We start from the raw sequence: 24,147 nt of genomic DNA on the forward strand, positions 1-24,147 counted from the left end.
TTTCAGACCAATATCCTTAATGAACATCGACGCAAACATTCTCAACAAAATTTTAGCAAATCGCATACAAATATATATTAAAAAGATAGTGCACCATGATCAAGTGGGTTTCATCCCAGGGATGCAAGGTTGGTTCAACATCAGGAAATCAATAAATGTAATTCACCAAATCAATAGGCTTAAAGTCAAGAATCACATGATTATTTCGATAGATGCAGAAAAAGCATTTGATAAAATACAGCACCCCCTCATGCTCAAAACACTAGAAATAATAGGGATAGTGGGAACATTCCTTAACATTGTAAAGGCCATCTACGCTAAACCCATGGCTAATATCATTCTAAATGGTGAAAAACTGAAAGTATTCCCCCTAAAAACTGGAACAAGGCAGGGATGCCCTCTTTCACCACTTCTATTCAATATCGTCCTTGAAACTCTAGCCAGAGCAATTAGACAGACCAAAGAAATTAAAGGGATACGAATTGGAAAAGAAGAACTCAAACTATCCCTATTTACTGATGATATGATTGTATACTTAGAGGAACCAGGAAATTCCACCAGAAAACTTTTAGAACTCATAAGTGAATTCAGTAAAGTAGCGGGATATAAGATCAATGCACATAAATCTAAGGCATTTTTATACATAAGCGATGAATCTTCAGAAAGAGAAATTAGGAAAACTACCCCATTCACAATAGCTTCGAAAAAAATAAAATACTTGGGAATCAACCTCACAAAAGAGGTGAAAGACCTCTACAATGAGAACTAGAGAACACTAAAGAAAGAAATTAAAGAAAACCTTACAAGATGAAAAGATCTCCCATGTTCTTGGATAGGAAGAATTAATATTGTCAAAATGGCCATACTACCAAAAGTGCTCTACAGATTCAATGCATTCCGATAAAAATCCCAAGGATGTACCTTACAGAAATAGAGCAAGAAATTATGAAATTCATCTGGAAGAATAAAAAACCCAGAATAGCTAAAGCAATCCTTGGCAGAAAGAGTGAGGCAGGGGGTATCGCAATACCAGATCTTCAACTCTACTACAAAGCAATAGTAACAAAAACGGCATGGTATTGGTACCAAAATAGAAAGGTGGATCAATGGTACAGAATAGAGGACATGGACACAAGCCCAAATAAATACAATTTTCTCATACTAGACAAAGGGGCCAAAAATATGCAATGGAGAAAAGATAGCCTCATCAACAAATGGTGCTGGGAGAATTGGAAATCCATATGCAACAGAATGAAACTAAACCCATATCTCTCACCATGCACAAAACTAAACTCAAAATGGATTAAGGATCTCGGAATCAGACCAGAGACCTTGCATCTTATAGAAGAAAAAGTAGGTCCAGAGCTTCAACATGTCAGCTTAGGACCAGACTTCTTCAACAGGACTCCCATAGCGCAAGAAATAAAAGCAAGAATTAATAACTGGGATAGATTCAAACTAAAGAGCTTTCTCTCAGCAAAGGAAACTATCAGCAATGCAAAGAAAGAGCCTACAGAGTGGGAGAAAATCTTTGCCAATCATGCTTCAGACAGAGCACTAATCTCCAGAATCTATAAAGAACTCAAAAAACTCTACACCAAGAATGCAAATAATCCAATCGACAGATGGGCTAAGGAAATGAATAGACACTTCACAGAAGAAGATCTACAAGCAATCAACAAACATATGGAAAAAATGTTCAACATCTCTAGTAATAAGAGAAATGCAAATCAAAACTACCCTAAGATTCCATCTCACCCCAATTAGAATGGCAATTATCAAGAATACAAGCAACAACAGGTGTTGGCAAGGATGTGGGGAGAAAGGTACACTCATACATTGCTGGTGGGGTTGCAAATTAGTGCAACCACTCTGGAAAGCAGTGTGGAGATTCCTTAGAAAACTTGGAATGGAACCACCATTTGCCCAGCTATCCCACTCCTTGGCCTATACCCAAAGGACTTAAAATCAGCATATTACAGAGATACAGCCACATCAATGTTCATAGCTGCTCAGTTCACAATAGCCAGATTGTGGAACCAACCTAGATGTCCTTCAATTGATGAATGGATAAAGAAACTGTGGTATATATATATATATATACAATGGAATATTACTCAGCCATAAAGAATGATAAAATTATGGCATTTGCAGGCAAATGGATGAAACTGGAGAATATCATGAAAAGTGAGATAAGTCAATCTCAAAAAACCAAAGGAAGAATGATATCGCTAATAAGTGGATGATGACACATAATGGGGGGTGGGAGGGGTTAGTGTTAGCGTTAGAGTTAGGTTTAGGGAGGGGGACAAGAATGGAGGAAGGAAGGACTGTATAGAGGGAAAAGAGGGGTGGGAGGGGTGGGGGGGAAGGGAAAAAAATAACAGAATGAATCAAACAACATTACCCTATGTAAATTTATGATTACACAAATGGTATGCCTTTACGCCATGTACAAACAGAGAAACAACATGTATCCCATTTGTTTACAATAAAAAAATAAATAAATAAATAAATAAAATTTTAAATAGACACAAGGTAAACAAGTAAAACAGGAAAGAGTAGGTGATAGCTATGAAGGAGGAGTGAAAATAAAAGAAATAACAAGAAAGAGCACATTTGAAGAGAAGAAACATTAGTGAAACAAAAACAAGAACTAAAATAAACACAGCAAAATGTGGGAACAAAACAAATAAAAATGCCTTCTCAAAAGTCAAAACAAGGCAAAACAACAGATGAATGGGGAAAGGAAAAAAAGAGGAGAAAAAATGGTAAAAAAAAAAAGAAAAATGAATTTGTAAAAAAAAAAAAAAAGTTTCTGAAGAAATAATAGGTAACAACTTCCCAAGTTTGATGAAAAACATTAGATTGATCAAGAGAGTTCTATAAAGTCCAAACAAAGAAAACGGTGCCTAGGTATATCACAGGAAAAGTGCCAAAAAATATTTAAAACATTCAGAGAAAAATGACATAGGGAAACAAGAATATTAAAATAACAGCTGACTTCTCATCAGAAACAATGGCAGCCAAAAGAAAATGAAATGACATCTTTAAAGTGAGGAAAGAACACTATCAAATTAAAATTCTATATACAACGAAAAAAACCTTCAAAAACAAAGACGAAGACATTTCAAAAATGAGTACACTGGTCACCAATAAATATGCTCTAAGAGAAATATTAAGAAGTTCTTAAGGCAGAAAAAAAAATCTCAGATAAAAATGAAATTCTGGAGGAAGAAATTTTTAAAACTGCAAATAAGTAAATAAATATGAAAGGTCATATTTCCCATGCTTTTCTTGAAGACATATATTATTATTATTATATCATGGAGATATAATATGTATGAGAACAACAGCACAAGGTACTCAGTGGTAGGAGTAAAAGCAAGTACAGTATTGCATGGGTCTTATATTTTACCTAAAATAGTAAAATATTAATCCAGTAAAGAATGTGATAAATTAAGGATGTGTAACATTGTAATCCCAAGAGAAGGGTTTCTCAACCTCAGCACAGTAACATTTTTCAACTGGAAATTTTTTTGTTGTGAGAGACTGTCCTGTGAATTATAGAATATTTAACAGCATGTTCTAACCTCTACCTACTACATGCCAGTAGCAACCTCACTTCCTATCCTATATCATGTCAATCAAAAATATCTCTAGGAATTGTCAAATGTCCCTGGGGATGAAAATCACAGTGGTTGAAAATCACTACACTAGAACAGTCACTAAATAATAAATACAAGTTAAAAGAACAGAACATCATTTCTCAGTTTTTTCCTTGGTTCACACCCAAGGACCTCTTCAGACTTTCTCTCCCTAATCACAGTAACCCTTCTCTGATCTATTTATATAATATGACCCACTAGAGAGCCACAAACAATTATACCACCTAACTTTTCTTTTGTACCCTACTCCAAGAACCAATTATGACCATTGAGGGAATTCTGACACTGAAAATACTGACATAGGAACATAAACAGAATACTAAAAAAAAACCCAACTTCAACTAACACAAAAGAAGGCACAAAGTTATGACTGAAGGCATTTTTTTCCTAAAGTGATCAACAAAAAAAAAAATTATACAACAGAAGACTAGTTATGGTTTGGATCTGAAATGACCCTAAAGGTCATGCACTAAAGGTTTGGTTGTCAGCCTGTGGTGCTATTGCAAAGTGGGTGAAATTTTAGGAAGTCCGGTCTAATAGAAGGAAGTTACATCACTGGGGATTGCCCTTGAAGGGAATATGGGGACCTTGCACTCCCAAACCAAACACCCTACCCCACCCTCCCTCACTCTCTTCTGTCTAGACCTCCATGTGTAGCTTCCTGCACCATGCATCCCCCACCATGATGGACTGTCTCACCCTGGCCCAAAGGCAACAGGGTAAAGCAGTCATAGCCTGAAACCTCTTACACCATGAACCAAAAGTTTTTCCTCCTTTTAAGTTATTTTCTCATATATTTTGTTGTAGCAATAGAAATCTAACAAAGATCTGTCTTCAACTATATCAATAACAACATTAACTATAAATTTTTAAAAATTTTTAGTAAGGGCAATCCAAGATGACGGACTAGAGGGTGCCTGCATCTCCTGTCGCTCCAGAACCCAGGATTCAAGAAGGGGAGGCATTGAGAGACTCGGACTAACATAGAGCCACGGGGTGAGTCTCCCCCACCAGGTGAAGTTCGGCCCGGGCGGCAGGCCCCAACAGGGGCGGCTTCTCAGAGCAGGGCAGGGCAGCTAGAGTCTTCCCCAGACAGCACTGCTCCCTCTGGCGGCGGGCTCCTTCCACGGCCAGCTTCTCGGAACAGGCCTCCCAGTGAGAGCCTTTCCGCAAAGAGCCAGCTCCAAGCCCTGGAACCAGTAGCGGGCTAGGGGCAGCTTTCTTCAGAAGCACTGCATTATCAAGTTCCTCCAAGACTTAAGGCTACTGAAGGCTGGGAGGTGATATACTGGAAATCTACAGGGACACTATAAGCCAATAGAGGAAATCTGCAATATCTCAGAGTCCCACTGACATCTGACCAATATGAGAAAACAAGTAAAGAAAATGTCCCAAACAAACCTAGATACTATATCAATAAAACCCAATGACAGCACAGCAGAAGAAATGTCAGAAAGGGAGTTCAGAATGCACATAATTAAAACAATCAGAGAAGCAAACGAGGAGATGAAAGAGAAATGCAGGCATTGAAGGAGGAGATGAAAGAGCAAATGCAGGCATTAAATGATTGCACCAATCAACAGTTAAAAGAGGAAATACAGGAAGCAAGAGATCATTTCAATAAAGAGTTAGAGATACTGAAAAACAAAACAAACAGAAATCCTTGAAATGAAGGAAACAATAAACCAAGTTAAAAACTCCATAGAAAGCATAACCAATAGGATAGAACACCTGGAACACAGAACCTCAGACATTGAAGACAAAATATTTAAGCTTGAAAACAAAGTGGAACAAACAGAGAAGATGGTAAGAAATCATGAACAGAATCTACAAGAATTATGGGATATCATGAAAAGGCCAAATTTAAGAGTTATTGGGATTGAAGAAGGCTTAGAGAAACAAACCAAAGGAATGAACAATCTATTCAATGAAATAATATCAGAAAATTTCCCAAATCTGAAGAATAAAATGGAAAACCAAGTACAAGAGGCTTATAGGACACCAAATATACAAAATTACAACAGATACACACCAAGGCACATTATTATGAAAATACCTAACATACAAAATAAAAACAGAAATTTAAAGGCCGCAAGAGAAAAGAATCAAATTACATTCAGGGGGAAACCAATAAGAATATCAGCAGATATTTCAATTCAGACCCTAAAAGCTAGAAGGGCCTGGAACAACATTTACCAAGCCCTGAAGGAAAACGGATGCCAACCAAGAATCTTATTCCCAGCAAAACTTACCTTCAGATTTGACGACAAAATAAGATCCTTCCATGATAAACAAAAGCTAAAGGAATTTACAAAAAGAAAGCCGGCATTACAGAACGTTCTCAGCAAAATATTCCATGAGGAAGAGATGAAAAACAATGATGCAACTCAGCAACAGGAGGTGCTAGCCTAAATGAGTCAAATGACTGGAAATACAAATCATTAATGTTAATGGCCTGAACTCATCAATCAAAAGACATAGACTGGCAGATTGGATTAAAAAGAAAAATCCAACAATATGCTGCCTGCGAGAGACTCATTTCATAGAAAGAGGTACCCATAGACTAAAGGTGAAAGGATGGGAAAAAAACATACCATGCACATGGACACAGCAAAAAAGCTGGAGTATCCATCCTCTTTTCAGATAATGTGGACTTCAAGCCAAAACTATCAGAAGGGATAAAGAAGGACATTACATACTGCTTAAGGGAACATTAATCAGCAAGACATAACAATCATAAATATCTATGCCCCAAACATTGGCTCATCCATGTATGTCAAACAAATCCTTCTCAATTCCAGAAATCAAATAGACCACAACACAATAATACTAGGTGATTTTAACACACCTCTCTCACCACTGGATAGATCTTCCAAACAAAAATTGAATAAAGAAACCACAGATCTCAATAACACAATCAACAATTTAGACTTAACGGACATATATAGAATATACCATCCAACAAAGAACGAATACACTTTCTTCTCAGCAGCACATGGATCCTTCTCTAAAATAGACCATATTTTATGCCACAAAGCTACTGTTAGCAAATACAAGAAGATATACTACCTTGTATTCTATCAGATCATAATGGATTGAAATTAGACATAAATGACAGAATAAAAAACAGAAACTACTCCAACACCTAGAGATTAAACAATATGCGATTATATGATGAATGGATAACAGAAGAGACATCAGGAGGGAAATAAAAAAATTCTTAGAAGTAAACGAGAACAAAGACACATCATATCAAAATCTCTGGGACACTATGAAAGCAGTACTTAGAGGAAGATTTATTTCATGGGGCACATTCAAAAAAAGAAGTAGAAATCAACAAATAAACGACTTAACACTACAGCTGAAAGCCCTAAAAAAGAAGAGCAGACCAACACCAAAAGTAGTAGAAGACAGCTGAAATAGTTAAAATCAGAGCCAAAATCAATGAAATTGAAACAAAAGAAACAATCGGAAAAATTAACAAAATAAAGAGTTGGTTCTTTGAAAAAAACAAACAAAATTGATAAACCCTTAGCCACACTAACAAAGAGAAAGAGGGAGAAAACTCAAATTACTAAAATTCGAAATGAACAAGGAAATATCACAACAGACATGAGTGAAAGACAAAACATAATTAGAAGCTATTCTGAAAATCTATATTCCAACAAAACAGAAAACCTCGAAGACATCAACAAGTTTCTAGAGACATATGAATTACCTAAACTGAACTTAAATAAATCAATTTCAAGCAATGAAATAGAAGAGGTCATCAAAAGCCTACCAACAGGGGGCGATCCAAGATGGCGGCCTAGAGGGAGACTGCACCCCCAGTCGCTCCAGAACCCAGGAGTTAAGAAGGGGAGGCATTGAGAGACTCGGACTGAAGTGGAGCCACGGGTGAGTCTGCCCACTGGGTAAAGCTCGGCCCGGGTGGCAGGCCCAGATAGAGGTGGCTTATCGGAGCCGGGCAGGGCAGCTAGAGTCATCCACAGGCAGTCCTGCGCACTCCGGCGGTGGGCCCCGCCCACACAGCCAGCTTCTCCAGGTTCTCGGAACGGAACTGGCCCACTAGTGAGAGCCTTTCTGAACAGAGCAGGCTCCGAGTCCCGGAGCCGCTGCAGTGCAGTGTACTCCTGCAAAGAACCAGCGGAGAGCCTCGATCTGCAAGCAGCCTCAGGGATAAGGGCAGGGCAGCCGGAGACCTCTTCAGGCGGCTCTGCCCACTCCGGCTGCGGGTTCTCTTCACGGGGCGATCCAAGATGGCGGCCTAGAGGGAGACTGCACCCCCATTCGCTCCAGAACCCAGGAGTTAAGAAGGGGAAGCATTGAGAGACTCGGACTGAAGTGGAGCCACGGGTGAGTCTGCCCACTGGGTAAAGCTCGGCCCGGGTGGCAGGCCCAGATAGAGGTGGCTTATCGGAGCCGGGCAGGGCAGCTAGAGTCATCCACAGGCAGCCCTGCGCACTCCGGCGGTGGGCCCCGCCCACACAGCCAGCTTCTCCAGGTTCTCGGAACGGAACTGGCCCACTAGTGAGAGCCTTTCTGAACAGAGCAGGCTCCGAGTCCCGGAGCCGCTGCAGCGCAGTGTACTCCTGCAACGAACCAGCGGAGAGCCTCGATCTGCAAGCAGCCTCAGGGATAAGGGCAGGGCAGCCAGAGACCTCTTCAGGCGGCTCTGCCCACTCCGGCTGCGAGCTCTCTTCACGGGGAGATCCAAGATGGCGGCCTAGAGGGAGACTGCACCCCCGGTCGCTCCAGAACCCAGGAGCTAAGAGGGGGAGGCATAGAGAGACTCGGACTGAAATAGAGCCACGGGTGGCAGGCCCAGATAGAGGTGGCTTAGCAGAGCCGGGCAGGGCAGCTTGAGTCTTCCCAAGGTAGTCTTCCACACTCCGGCAGTGGGCTCTTCCCACACGGCCAGCTGCACGGTGCAGGCCCACAGTGAGAGCATTTCCGCACAGAGCCAGTTCCAAAACGTGGAACCAGTAGGGGGCTAGGGGCAGTATTCTTCGAATGAGCTGCTTTATCAGATTCCTCCAAGACATCAGGCTACTGAAGGCTGGGAGGTGATACACTGGAAATCTACCGGGACACTATAAGCCAATAGTGGAAAACTGCAATATCTCAGGGTCCCACTGACAACTGACTATTATGAGAAAACAAGGGAAGAAAATGTCCCAAACAAACCTAGATACTACATCAATAAAACCCAATGAAAGCACAGCAGAAGAAATGTCAGAAAGGGAGTTCAGAATGTACGTAATTAAAACGATCAGGGAAGCTAATGAGGAGATGAAAGAGCAAATGCAGGCATTGAAGGAGGAGATGAAAGAGCAAATGCAGGCATTAAATGATCGCACCAATCAACAGTTAAAAGACCAAATACGGGAAGCAAGAGATCATTTCAATAAAGAGTTAGAGATACTGAAAAAAAAACCAAACTGAAATCCTTGAAATGAAGGAAACAATAAACCAAGTTAAAAACTCCATAGAAAGCATAACCAATAGGATAGAACACCTGGAAGACAGAACCTCAGACATTGAAGACAAAATATTTAACCTTGAAAACAAAGTGGAACAAACAGAGAAGATGGTAAGAAATCATGAACAGAATCTCCAAGAACTATGGGATATCATGAAAAGGCCAAATTTGAGAATTATTGGGATTGAGGAAGGCTTAGAGAAACAAACCAAAGGAATGAACAATCTATTCAATGAAATAATAACAGAAAATTTCCCAAATCTGAAGAATGAAATGGAAAACCAAGTACAAGAGGCTTATAGAACTCCAAACATACAAAATTACAACAGATACACACCAAGGCACATTATAATGAAAATACCTAACATACAAAATAAAGACAGAATTTTAAAGGCCGCGAGAGAAAAGAATCAAATTACATTCAGAGGGAAACCAATAAGAATATCAGTAGATTTTTCAATCCAGACCCTAAAAGCTAGAAGGGCCTGGAACAACATATACCAAGCCCTGAAAGAAAATGGATGCCAACCAAGAATCTTATACCCAGCAAAACTTACCTTCAAATTTGACGATGAAATAAGATCCTTCCATGATAAACAAAAGCTAAAGGAATTTACAAAAAGAAAGCCAGCATTACAGAACATTCTCAGCAAAATATTCCATGAGGAAGAGATGAAAAACAACGATGCAAATCAGCAACAGGAGGCGCTAGCCTAAAGGAATAGCCAAATAAAGGAGAAACCAAATCATGTCAAAAACAAATATGAGTCAACTGACTGGGAATACAAATCATATCACAATAATAACCCTGAATGTTAATGGCCTGAATTCATCAATCAAAAGACACAGACTGGCAGATTGGATTAAAAAGAAAAATCCAACAATATGCTGCCTGCGAGAGACTCACCTCATAGAAAGAGACACCCATAGACTAAAGGTGAAAGGATGGGGAAAAACATACCATGCACACGGACACAGCAAAAAAGCTGGAGTATCCATCCTCATCTCAGATAATGTGGACTTCAAACCAAAACTAGTCAGAAGGGATAAAGAAGGACATTACATGCTGCTTAAGGGAAGCATAAATCAGCAAGACATAACAATCATAAATATCTATGCCCCGAACATTGGCTCATCCACGTACGTCAAACAAATCCTTCTCAATTCCAGAAATCAAATAGACCACAACACAATAATACTAGGCGATTTTAACACACCTCTCTCACCACTGGATAGATCATCCAAACAAAAATTGAATAAAGAAACTATAGATCTCAACAACACAATCAGCAATTTAGACTTAACGGACATATATAGAATATACCATCCAACAAAGAATGAATACACTTTCTTCTCAGCAGCACATGGATCCTTCTCTAAAATAGACCATATTTTATGCCACAAAGCTACTGTTAGTAAATACAAGAAGATAGAGATACTACCTTGTACTCTATCAGATCATAATGGATTGAAATTAGAAATAAATGACAGAATAAAAAACAGAAACTTCTCCAATACCTGGAGACTAAATAATACACTATTATATGATGAATGGATAACAGAAGACATCAGGAGGGAAATAAAAGAATTCTTAGAAGTAAACGAGAACAAAGACACATCATATCAAAATCTTTGGGACACTATGAAAGCAGTACTTAGAGGAAGATTTATTTCATGGGGTGCATTCAAAAAAAGAAGTAGAAATCAACAAATAAACGAGTTAACACTACAGCTCAAAGCACTAGAAAAAGAAGAGCAGACCAATACCAAAAGTAGTAGAAGACAGGAAATAGTTAAATCAGAGCCGAAATCAACGAAATCGAAACAAAAGAAACAATCGGAAAAATTAACAAAATAAATAGTTGGTTCTTTGAAAAAATAAATAAAATTGATAAACCCTTAGCCACACTAACAAAGAGAAAGAGGGAGAAAACTCAAATTACTAAAATTCGGAATGAACAAGGAAACATCACAACAGACACGAGTGAAATACAAAACATAATTAGAAGCTATTTCGAAAATCTATACTCCAACAAAACAGAAAACCTCAAAGACATCAACAAATTTCTAGAGACATACGAACTACCTAAATTGAATGAGGAGGACATACACAACTTAAATAAACCAATTTCAAGCAATGAAATAGAAGAGGTCATCAAAGCCTACCAACAAAGAAAAGTCCAGGACCAGATGGGTTCTCAGCCGAGTTCTACAAAACCTTTAAAGAAGAGCTCATTCCAATACTCCTCAAACTATTCCATGAAATAGAAGAGGAGGGAACCCTACCAAACTCGTTCTATGAAGCCAATATCACCCTGATACCTAAACCAGACAGAGACACATCAAGGAAAGAAAATTTCAGACCAATATCCTTAATGAACATCGACACAAAAATTCTCAACAAAATTTTAGCAAATTGCATACAAAAATATATTCAAAAGATAGTGCACCACGATCAAGTTGGTTTTATCCCAGGGATGCAAGGTTGGTTCAACATTTGGAAATCAATAAATGTCATTCACCATATCAACAGACTTAAAGTTAAGAATCACATGATGATTTTGATAGATGCAGAAAAAGCATTCGATAAAATACAGCATCCCTTCATGCTCAAAACACTAGAAAAAAATGGGATAGTGAGAACATTCCTTAACATTATAAAGGCCATCTACGCTAAGCCCAAGGCCAATATCATTCTAAATGGTGAAAAACTGAAAGCATTCCCCCTAAAAACTGGAACAAGGCAGGACGCCCTCTTTCAACACTACTATTCAACATCGTCCTTGAAACTCTAGCCAGAGCAATTAGACAAACCAAAGAAATTAAAGGGATACGAATTGGAAAAGAAGAACTCAAACTATCCCTGTTCGCTGATGACATGATTATATATTTAGAGGAACCTGGAAATTCCACCAGAAAACTTTTAGAACTCATATGTGAATTCAGTAAAGTAGCAGGTTACAAGATCAATGCTCAGAAATCCAATGCATTTTTATACATACGTGATGAATCTTCAGAAAGAGAAGTTAGGAAAACTACCCCATTCACAATAGCATCGAAAAAAATAAAATACTTGGGAATCAATCTCACAAAAGAGGTGAAAGACCTCTACAATGAGAACTACAGAACACTAAAGAAAGAAATTAAAGAAAACCTTACAAGATGGAAAGATCTCCCATGTTCTTGGATAGGAAGAATTAATATTGTCAAAATGGCCATACTACAAAAATGTGCTATACAGATTCAAAGCAATTCCAATTAAAATCCCAATGATGTACCTTACAGAAATAGAGCAAGAAATTATGAAATTCATCTGGAAGAATAAGAAATCCAGAATAGCTAAAGCAATCCTCAGTAGAAAGAGCGAAGCAGGGGGTATCGCAATACCAGATCTTCAACTCTACTACAAAGCAATAGTAACAAAAACGGCATGGTATTGGTACCAATACAGACAGGTAGATCAATAGTACAGAATAGAGGACATGGACACAAACCCAAATAAATACAATTTTCTCATACTAGACAAAGGTGCCAAAAATATGCAATGGAGAAAAGATAGCCTCTTCAACAAATGGTGCTGGGAAAAATGGAAAACCATATGCAACAGAATGAAACTAACCCCCTATCTCTCACCTTGCACAAAACTCAACTCAAAATGGATCAAGGATCTCGGAATCAGACCAGAGACCTTGCATCTTATAGAAGAAAAAGTAGGTCCAAACCTTCAACTTGTTGGCTTAGGATCAGACTTCCTTAACAGGACTCCCATAGCACAAGAAATAAAAGCAAGAATCAACAACTGGGATAGATTCAAACTAAAAAGCTTTCTCTCAGCAAAGGGAACTATCAGTAATGCCAAGAGAAAGCCTACAGAGTGGGAGAATATCTTTGCCAACCATACTTCAGATAGAGCACTAATTTCCAGAATCTATAAAGAACTCAAAAAACTCTACACGAAGAATACAAATAATCCAATCAACAAATGGGCTAAGGAAATGAACAGACACTTCACAGAAGATGATCTACAAGCAATCAACAAATATATGAAAAATGTTCAACATCTCTAGTAATAAGAGAAATGCAAATCAAAACTACCCTAAAATTCCATCTCACCCCAATTAGAACGTCGATTACCAAGAACACAAGCAACAATAGGTGTTGGCGAGGATGTGGGGAAAAAGGTACACTCATACATTGCTGGTGGGGTTGCAAATTAGTGCAGCCACTCTGGAAAGCAATATGGAGATTCCTCAGAAAACTTGGAATGGAACCACCATTTGACCCAGTTATCCCACTCTTTGGCCAAAGGACTTAAAATCAGCATACTACAGAGATACAGCCACATCAATGTTCAGTGCTGCTCAATTCACCACAGCCAGATTGTGGAACCAACCTAGATGTCCTTCAATTGATGAATGGATAAAGAAAATGTGGTGTATATATATATATATATATATATATATATATATATATATATAATGGAATATTACTCTGCCATAAAGAATGACAAAATAATGGCATTCGCAGGCAAATGGATGAAATTGGAGAATATCATGCTAAGTGAGATAAGCCAATCTCAAAAAACTAAAGGACGGATGATCTTGCTGATAAGCGGATGATGACATATAATGCAGGGCGGGAGGGGATAGCATTAGGGTTAGGGTTAGGTTTAGGGTTAGGGTTAAGAAGTGGGGCAAGAATGGAGGAAGGAAGGACTGTATAGAGGGAAAAGAGGGGTGGGATGGATGGGGGGGAAGGAAAAAATAACAGAATGAATCAAACAACATTACCCTATGTAAATTTATGATTACACAAATGGTATGCCTTGACTCCATGTACAAACTGAGAAACAACATGTATCCCATTTGTTACAATAAAAAAAAATTTTTTAGTAAGAAGCATAATTAACAAGCCAATTGTGGAGATAAAAGGAATATTTAAATTTAAATATTTACTAAATATTTATGAATAGTATTAACAATGCCCAATTAAAAGGTAAAGACTATAAAATTAAATTAAAAAACAAAAAAAAGCAAGACCCAAACATGCCATCTATAAGACAGACAGCTTAACACAAAATGATGATAGGCTGAATATAAGAAGACATTTGAAAAAGATTTGTCACAAAAAGTCTGGAGTGGTTATATTAATATCAGACATATTGAATTTCAAAACAAAGCATATTACCAAAGATCAAGAAAGACATAAGCAGCAAAAAAGCAATATAGCAGTAACATCTAATAAATAAAGATGCACCTACTAACACAGTTTCAAAATATATAAAGCAAAAAGGCAGAAATAGAAAAACAAACTCTGAATCATAGTTGGAGATTTAGAACCCTCTCAATAAGTGATTAAACTAGAGGGGAAAATAAATAAATCTGTCAGAAATTATATAGAAGACATGACCCACTAGCAACCATCTTGACCACACTTTTAAAAACAAAACACCACACCCAAAATAACAGAACATTTAGACATATCTCCAGTGGTGGACCACTGGACAAGGAGTAGAGTCCAAATGACTGAAATCCTACAAAGTAATTTCTAGAATTATAACCAAATACAGAAATCAGTAACACCTAGATATCCAAAATCCCCTACATCTCTGAAATTAAAAAACACTATTTAAATACCCATGTGTCAAAGAAAAAAGCAAAAGGTATGTTAGAAAACTTCTTGCACTCAATAATAATGAAAATACAATATATCAGTCAGGCACATTGGCATACTCCTATAATCCCAGTTACCCAAGAGGCTGAAGCAGCAGGATTTCAAGTTTTAGGCCAGCCTGGGCAACTCAGTGAGACCTTGTCTTAAAATAAAAAGGGCTGGAAACATAGCTCAGTGTTAAAGTGCCCCTGGGTTTAATCTCCAGAATGAGGAAAAAAAAGAAAATATAATATATCAAAATGTTATGCAATACAGTAAAATTAATCTGTAGCTTTAAGTGTTTATATTTTTTGAAAAAGTTTTAAAATAAATAACTTTCTACTTTAAGAAGCCATAAATAAACAAATTAAAATGATAAAGAGCAAAAGTAATGACATAGGGAAAAAATAATAAAGTTAACAGCAAAAAGTTGGCTCTTTGAAAAGACTAATAAAATGGATAAGCTCCTACTAAAATGATCAAAAGATTACATAATTTGCCAACATCAGAATTTATTAAGGTGATTTTATAGACACTGTAAACATTAAAAACATGAGGGAATATTAAGAAAATCTTTTTTAAAAATAGCTTTATGTTCAATAAAGATAAACAACTTGGATGAAATAACAATCCCTGAAAAATACAGATTTACTGAATGAACACAAAGATGAAATAATTTATAAATACTCCCATGCCTACTAAAAAATTTATTATAAAAACTCCTCCCACAAAGAAAGCTCTAATGGAGTCAGATTGACCAATAAATTTTATCAAACATTTAAGGAAGAAATACAATCTATCTTGTGCAAATTCCTTCAAAAATAAAGGAGGTAAGACTATTTTCCAGGTTATTTGAAAACTACAGATCAATACTCATAAATGGATGGGGGGAAAAAACAGGATCCTTAGCAAGATATCAGTAAATCCAAACTAGCAATATGTTTTTTTAAATATATGTCAGGGGCTAAGAATGTTGCTCAGTGGTAGAGCACTTGCCCTAACACGCACAAGACCTCAGGTTCAACCCCCAGCACCACAAAAAACAAAATTTAACAAATAAGCAAAAAGTACACTACCGCCAAGGTGGCACATGCCTACAATCCTAGCAACTCAGGATTATGAGGCAAGAGGATCTCAAGTTCCAAGCCAGTCTCAGCAATTTAGCAAGACCCTGTGTCAAAATAAAAAGTTAAGCACTTGCCTAGCATATACAAAGCCCTGGGGTCAACCCCTGGGGTGGGGGGTTGGGGGGACACATAACCAGATAGGATTTATTCCAGCAAAATAACCACAATGTTCCATGTTAACATATTAACATAGAAAAAAAATCAAATGCTTATTTAAACAGATGAACTAAAATCTTCTGGGAAAAAACTGAACAGTCATTAATGATAAACAAACAGCAACCCACCCAAAACAACAACTATCAGCAAACCAGGAATAGAAGAGACTTTGTCAACCTAATGTCAGCAATGTAAAAGTAACAAAGTAATAGCTAATGTGATACTGAGTGGTAAAATAAATGTTATCACAATACAAAAAAAGACAAATGAAAAAAAAAATTCACTCTCACTACTTTCACTGAACATTACATCAGAGTCCTACCCAGAGGATAAAATTAGAAAAGGAAATTAAAGGTATAAACATGGATCTTCACAGATGACTTGACCATCTATGTAGAAAATTTTGAAAGTAACTTACGTTAAGGGCTGGGGGTATACCTCAGTGGTAAACTGCTGGCCTAGCATGCAAAAAGCCCTGGGTACCAACCCCAGCACAGTCAAAAATAAAAAATGTAACTAACATTAATAAGTGAGTTAAATGAAGCTGCAAGTTATTAAGTCAACACAAAAGACTCAAGTGAATGGGAAGAGCTAAGTATGTGTCTGTAACAGCAACTTTACAATTCTATAATTAACTCCAGACTGCATATAAAAGCTTTTCACTTGGTGGTTTTCTCCATTTGGCTCTCCAGGTTAAAATTTTCACAATGAATATATGGAAACTAAAAGAAAAATAAATTTCATATGACTGTAAATACATTAGTTAAATCTCAGAATTTCAATGCCATTAGAAAATAAATTTAATTTTCCTATGTTTACCCTCCTTTTATAACCTCAACAGTCAGAGTGAGCTTCTCTAATTTACTATGTGGTTTATACAGTCACTATCACAGCTCTTTACACTTAATGGAAAAAGCTTGCTGATGGGTAGTAAACAGGAAACCATACTGTCATTTTCTTTTCCCTTAATCACTTTATAATTTATTTCTAATCACTTTGAGAATAAAACATGAACAAAAGGAACACAAGTACGTACACAGAAAAGGAGAAGGAAAGGCCCTCAGACTTAGATAAGCATCCCAAAAGTGTTTTGTTTTCCACTACCTACTAAATTTTACTAGACCACAACAATCACACATTACAATAATTCAGTTCACAATCTATGTTGCTAATGTATATTTTGCATGGCAGAACTGTTATCTTGTGAGACAATTTATAAGCATAAAAAACTTCTAACTTAGAACTGCCAAGTACTAAGCTTGGTACTTAGAACTACCAAGTACTAATATTGTGCTTCATCTAAATAAAATATTTCATAGACTATAAGACAAACAGCATTCAAAGGACAAACTTTATAGACATCCCTGAACTGGAAATCACAACTACAAGATAAAACAGGAAGAAATTTGTTTGAAAGCACAAACTGGTTACATACAGAAAACACAATAGTTCAATTTGTTTTATATTATTACAACAAAAAGTATACATGATTAACACATACATGCAGCATTTTCATCAATCAACATGAAGCTACTAGGGAGGCTGAGGCAAGAAGATCACTTGAGCCCAAAACTAGCCTGGGCAACACAGAGAGACCCAGTCGCAAAACATAAATTTGTGTTTTGTTTTTGGCTTTTTAAAGCTAAAAATAAACCACCTCTTATATCTGTACCAATTTCAAATCAGTCACATCTTGAATTGATTTATAAATAATACATTAGATTTTAATTAGTTATCAAGGAATTGACTTTCCACATTTGTAACAGACTACATAATGCTATGGTTTGGGTGTGATCTGAATGTCCTCCATTCACCTACTGTGACTGGAAATTTGGTCACCAAGGTGGCACTTTGCCAAGGTAATAGAAATTTTGGAACTGGGTCCTCAGGAGAACATCCTTGGAAGGTAGTTTACATAGAACCCCTTTAGTTCTTTCAAGAGGATTGTTACAGAGGGAATAAGTTCATCTTCTCCCATCCTTCCTCTGATCCTGGTTCCAGACGTGATGGTCTGTGTGGCCCACCATTACCATCTGCCATCCACCATGAGACCTTTACCAAAAATGAGTTCTTGTAGATGCTATGCCACTGAACCTCCAAAATTTGTGAGCTAAATAAACCTTTCTCTTTGTAAAGTAGTCCAGGTACTTCATTATAGTATTGAAAAACTATTTCTAAGGTTTTAAAGAAACAGTATTATTAAGCAAATAAAATTTTATAAATTATAAGTCTGATTAATAGTATTACAATTTACTTAATTTTGTGATTAAAGCTTTAGCATTAAAAAGGTTAACTTTCCTACTTTATTAAGGAACTTTTTCCACAGCAAATACTACCACTGGTCATAATGCAACTAAGCAAATAGAAAAAGCAAAACTTCTCACATGGTCATCTAGAACAGATCTACAGATCTACAGGCTAATCTCTGAACAAGATAATTTAATAAGGCGGCTATTTGTGTGTGTGTGTGTGTGTGTGTGTGTGTGTGCGCGCAGATGCCTCCTATGCTAATGGGCCACCAAGTTGTAAGGTGCTCTCCTAGGTCTACCAAGGAGGAAAATGCAGACAATACTTTTTTTTTTCATACCAGGGATTGAACCCAAGGGCACTTTACCACTGAGCTAAATTCTCAGCCCTTCTTATTTTTATATTTTGAGACACAGCCTCGCTAAGTTGTTGAGGCTGGTTTTGAACTTGCAATCCTCCTGACTCAGCCTCCCAAGTCACTGGGATTACAGGTGTGCACTACCACACCCAGTACAACAATACATGATGTTTTTTATTGTTATTTCTATCACCAACAATACTGTGTTCATATATTATCTCAACAAATACCATTTTTTCAACTGCTCCAGAAAAATACAGAGAAAAAAGTTTCATTATTGACATATTACTAATAACCAAGATTAGGAAAGAATTTATCTTACATAATAACAATATTTAAGACTTTTTTCTTTTTCCAAGAAGGTATTTACTGAAAAGCAACTTATTCACTTAAAGTACAAATAAAATCAGACTATATCTAGAAAGGAGCTAACTAAAAAGAACTGATTCAAAAACCTTTGCCACTTGCTCCTCAAGGCATTAAGGTCCAAGATATACAAAGAGCTCAAAAAACCTAATACCAAAAAAAAAAAAAAAAAAAAAAAAAACCCAATTAATAAGTGGGCAAAAGAACTAAAAAGGCACTTCTCAAGAGAAGAAATATGACCAAACAAATATATGAAAAAATGTTCAACATCTCTAGCAAATAGAAAAATGCAAAGTAAAATCACACTGCAACTTCATCTGACTCCAGTCAGAATACAAGTAACAATAAATGTTGTTGAGGATGTGGGGAAGGGATACACTCATACATGGTTAGTGGGACTGCAAATGAGTACAACCACTCAGGAGAGCAGTACAGAAAGTCCTCAGAAAACTAGCAGTAGAACCACATGCCCCAGCTAACCCACTCCTCACTATATATCCAAAGGATTTAAAATCAGCATGCTACACTCTACAGTGATACAGACACATCAACATTTATAGCTGCAGAATTCACAATCGTTAAGCTATGGAACCAATCCAGATGCCCCTCAACAGATGAATGGATAAAGAAAATGTGGTATATATACACAATGGAGTATTACTCACCTATAAAGGAGAACAACTTTATGGCATTTGTTGGAAAATGAATGGTACTGGGGACTATAATACTAAGTAAAATAAGTCAGTCCCCCCCAAAAAAATCGAAGGTCAAATGTTTTCTCTGATATATAGGAGCTAATCCATAATTGGTGGCGGGGGAATAAAAAAAAGAAGTAAGATCAGAGGAGTAAACAAAGGGCAATGAAAGGGAGGGAGGAGGGATGGGATAAGGAAAAATTGGTGGAATGAATCTGACTTAGTTTTACTATGTACATATATGAATACACCACAAAGAACCTCACCATCATTTACATCCAGACACTAATTAAAAAAAAAAGAAAAGAAAAACTATAATAACAAAAAGATCAACAGAAGCCAGGTGCAGTGGTGTATACCTATAATGCCAGCAGCTCAGGAGGCTGAGACAGTAGAATCACAAGTTCAAGGCCAGGCTCAGCAACCTAGTGACACCCTATGCAACTTAATGAGAACCTATCTTAAAAATAACAAATAAAAAAGGCAAGGGTGTAATTCAAGGGTTAGGCACTCTGGGTTCAATCCCCAGTACCAAAAAAAAAAAAAGAAAAAGAAAAATCAATGAAGTAGAGGAAAGGGAAATACTAGGGACTGAATTAGAACAAATATTCCATGCTTTTATAATCATGTCACAATATCTTAATGTCATATGCTAAAATACATATATATACACATATATATATATATAATATTTACCAAAAAATAGGGCTTGAGAAAAAGTACTAATATTCAAAGTAAGGACTACAATTATAACTTCCCCCCCCCCTTTGGGTTCTGGAAATCAAACCCAGGGCTTCAAGTATGCTAAGCATATGCTCTATCAATGAGCTACATACTCAGTCACAAATTTTATTATAGCTTTTCCATATCATTCTCCTTTATTAATAAAATAAATAATTTTAAAACACTTCTCTACACAAATTATCTTATAGTGCTTACAACCATACTGTGAGGTAGAGAAAGGCAGATACTATATTTATTTTCAAATAAGTTCACAAAAATGCAGGTGATAATCATCTGCCTGGGGTAAATAGGCAGTAAATATTATAATGCTATTTTAGGAAGAAATTCTTCAAACCAAAATTGAACCAAACAACAAGAGGTTCTTCCAAGAAATTTATTTGACTAAAACACAAAATACTGAAAAGTATATTAAAATAATACTGAAAAAATCTAAAGGAATAAATTAAGAATGGTAGAGAGAAGGAAAATGTTAAATTTAATTTCCCCTAGCACTTCACCTAATGCTTTCAAGAGTACAGTTCAATATTACCTTACCATCACAAATTCTAATTCAGTCAATCTAACTTGTCATAAATACAGAAGAAAGCTATAAAAATAGAGGACACTATCAGTAAACACTCTCCCTGACTCAGAATTATACAGGCAAACAAGTATCATCAGATACCAGAAGAAAACTAATATCACCAAAAAAGAATCACAATAAACAAACTGAAAGTTACTCAAAGTGGAGGAAAATCTCCAAAATAAAACTTAATGAGCCCAGCATGGTGACTCAGTTGTGGAGCCTGAGACAGGAGGATCACAAGTTTAAAGCCAGCCTCAGCAACTCAGTGAGGCTCTAAGCAACTCAGTGAGACCTTGTCTTCAAATAAAATATTAAAAATGGCTGGGGATGTGGCTCAGTGGTTAAGCACCCCAGGGTTCAATCCCTAGTACCAATAAATAAATAAACAAACACATACATACATAAATACATACATATATACATATATAAATAAAAATAAAAAATAAAACCTAATGAGTATCCTAAGATTAAAGATGATAGCTGTTATAAACACAGGTGACTATGAAGTGCAAGGAGTTCCCAGATACATAAATAGCTGAAATCAATAATTTAATAGGGATAGAAGAAACAGTCAAGGAAATTGTCCAGAGCAAAAGTTTCTTTCTTTAAAAAGAAAAAAATTAAAACATGGAAAATCAAAATTTCAAAATAATAGAATGATTCAAATCTCAGAAAATAAATAAGTAAATAAATACAGACACTATACAAGGGAAGAAATTAAAAAAGATATAAAAGATTTCCCAGAACAAAGAAACTTCATATTCAAAGGTTCCACCAAATTTTTTACAGGATGAATAAAATAAGGACATATTCCTTAAATTTCCCAATTCCAATGATGAAAAGGCATCAGAGAACATAAACAGATTACCTACCTAGAGATAAAACTTCTTATTAGTAAAACTGGCCATTGAATGCAACCTTCAAAATTCTGAAAGAAAGTAACTTTAAACTTGAATTGCACACCCAATCAAGGTCTGTATCAGGTGTGAAAGCAAAAAGGATGTTTTCAAACATTTTGCTAAAAAGCACTCACACACAGTCCTTCTGAAAAATTAATTCAGAAGGACCTCTAGAAAAATAAACCCAAAACAAAAAGACATGAGGTTCAAGAAAGCAAAGAACTTAATGGAGAAATAAATTAAATAATGTGACATTAACTGAGCATGATATCCAGAAAAGTCAATTCATATTAGAACTTCAATGAATAGTATGATTAAAAAGCTAACTAAACAAATTATTATGATGAAGTCATGCACTCTTCTACCAAAAAGGGGAAAATATGGCAATTAGAAAGTCAAGGAAAAAAGTGTTATGGTTCAAACTAGAAGCAAAACTAAATTTAGAAAGGCACAATTTTGAGTACCAAGAGAGTATAAGAAACCCCTTCTTTCTCTAGGATCCTATCGTACCACTTTTTTAACAATATGTATTATTTACATAATTGTATTATTTACTACTTTTCACAATCAATGAATATAACTATAGTAAATCTTGACAAAATATATGTCATAGTTGAATTGAGAAAGAAATATGAGGAATTCAAGGGAAAGATGTTCAAGGGTTCCTAATTTTTCACAACTTGTAAAGTGTAAATTTAGACATAATATCTAAATATTTTCTAAAATGGTCCAACAGCTTGACATTTAACCACAGTCAACAAAAATTTAAAAGGGGGTGAACAGGTGTAATAGGTATTAAAAGTTCTTCATTTTTCAGACTGAAAACACACAAGATTATGTAAGAATGGTTAGCCACAAATAAAGTTCAATGTATTATGTACCAATTAGGATAATGATCAGGAGAAGAACTGTAAAAAGTTTAAAATGATTACCTCTGAGAAGAAAAACTAAATGAAAGAGGTAGAAGGATCTTCACTTTTCAATCTACATCCTTCAGTACTATTCGAAATCTCGTGTTTATATAACTATTCTCAAAATAAACAGACACACACACCACAGAATCCCACTTCTCGGACCAGTGCAGAAAAAACAGTAAGAAATTCTTATTCATTTTTTTCTATATTCCAAGCACTAAATATGAACCTTGTATAAGTTAGTTCAGACAAGATGCAATTAATTAAATAGACTCAAGAACCACCCTAAACCCTTAAAAAACATACATACATAGTAACAGATTTACATTTGTGTTAGGATTGTCAAATACATCATATTCATTATCTCATTTAATCTTCACAACATAAATTTTAGAGGTAAGCAAAACTTTAAAAGGTTTGTTATTTGCCACCCCCTAAAAACAAGGTATGAAAATTAATATAATAAAAATCTTATATATTTTTTTAATTTTAAAATAAAAAATTTTAAAACTTTCATAAAGCACTAAAATCTGAAAATCTGAAAATGCTTTCCAAATTTATGAGAATAACAGTAAAGAAAATTTTAAGAACAAATGGTCAGCCACTTCGGAAAACAGTTTGGCAGTTTTTATAAAGTTAAACACATACTTCTTACAAACACACACTTACTTACCATATGACTCAGCACTCTCATTTCTAGTTTACTGCACAAGACAAATGAGAACATCATACAAAGACATGCATTCAAATATTCATAAGCAGCTATATCATAACAGACAAAAACTAGAAAAAGCCAAAATGTCCATCAACTTAAACATGTTACAGATAAAGAGTGATATTTCCAACCTTGGAATACTACTCAACAGTAAAAAAGAACAAACTAATAATATTTACAATAAAATCTTGAAAGTAGTCTGTCATGTGAAAGAAAACACAAAAAACTGCATGATTCCATTTAATCAAAATTCTAGAAAAGCAAAATCATAGTAAGAAAGCAGATTAGTGGTTGCCAGGGTTGAGGGAATGAATGAGAATTATTAACTACAAAAGGACATGAAGGAACTTTTTAGGGTGATAGATATGTTCTACATCTTGAATGTCTGTTACACTACATTTGCCAAACTTACCAAAGTGTAACTTAAAATTGTTTAATTTTATTGTATTGAAAATCATCTTAATACAGCTGATTTAAAAGTTCAATAATATATAATCACATTTAACTATTGACAATGGCTTTTCAGCATAGGTATTAACTACATATTCAAAGAATATGA

General features: G+C 35.9%; 1 protein-coding gene across 1 annotated transcript in view; it reads right to left on the reverse strand.

Annotated features, from left to right (window-relative positions):
• Akt3 (AKT serine/threonine kinase 3) overlaps window positions 1-24,147 on the reverse strand; it is a 294,858-nt gene that overhangs the window by 258,238 nt on the left and 12,473 nt on the right.

This window comes from Sciurus carolinensis, chromosome 12 (genome assembly GCF_902686445.1).
Source record: "Sciurus carolinensis chromosome 12, mSciCar1.2, whole genome shotgun sequence".
In the NCBI taxonomy this organism is placed as follows: Eukaryota; Metazoa; Chordata; class Mammalia; order Rodentia; family Sciuridae; genus Sciurus; species Sciurus carolinensis.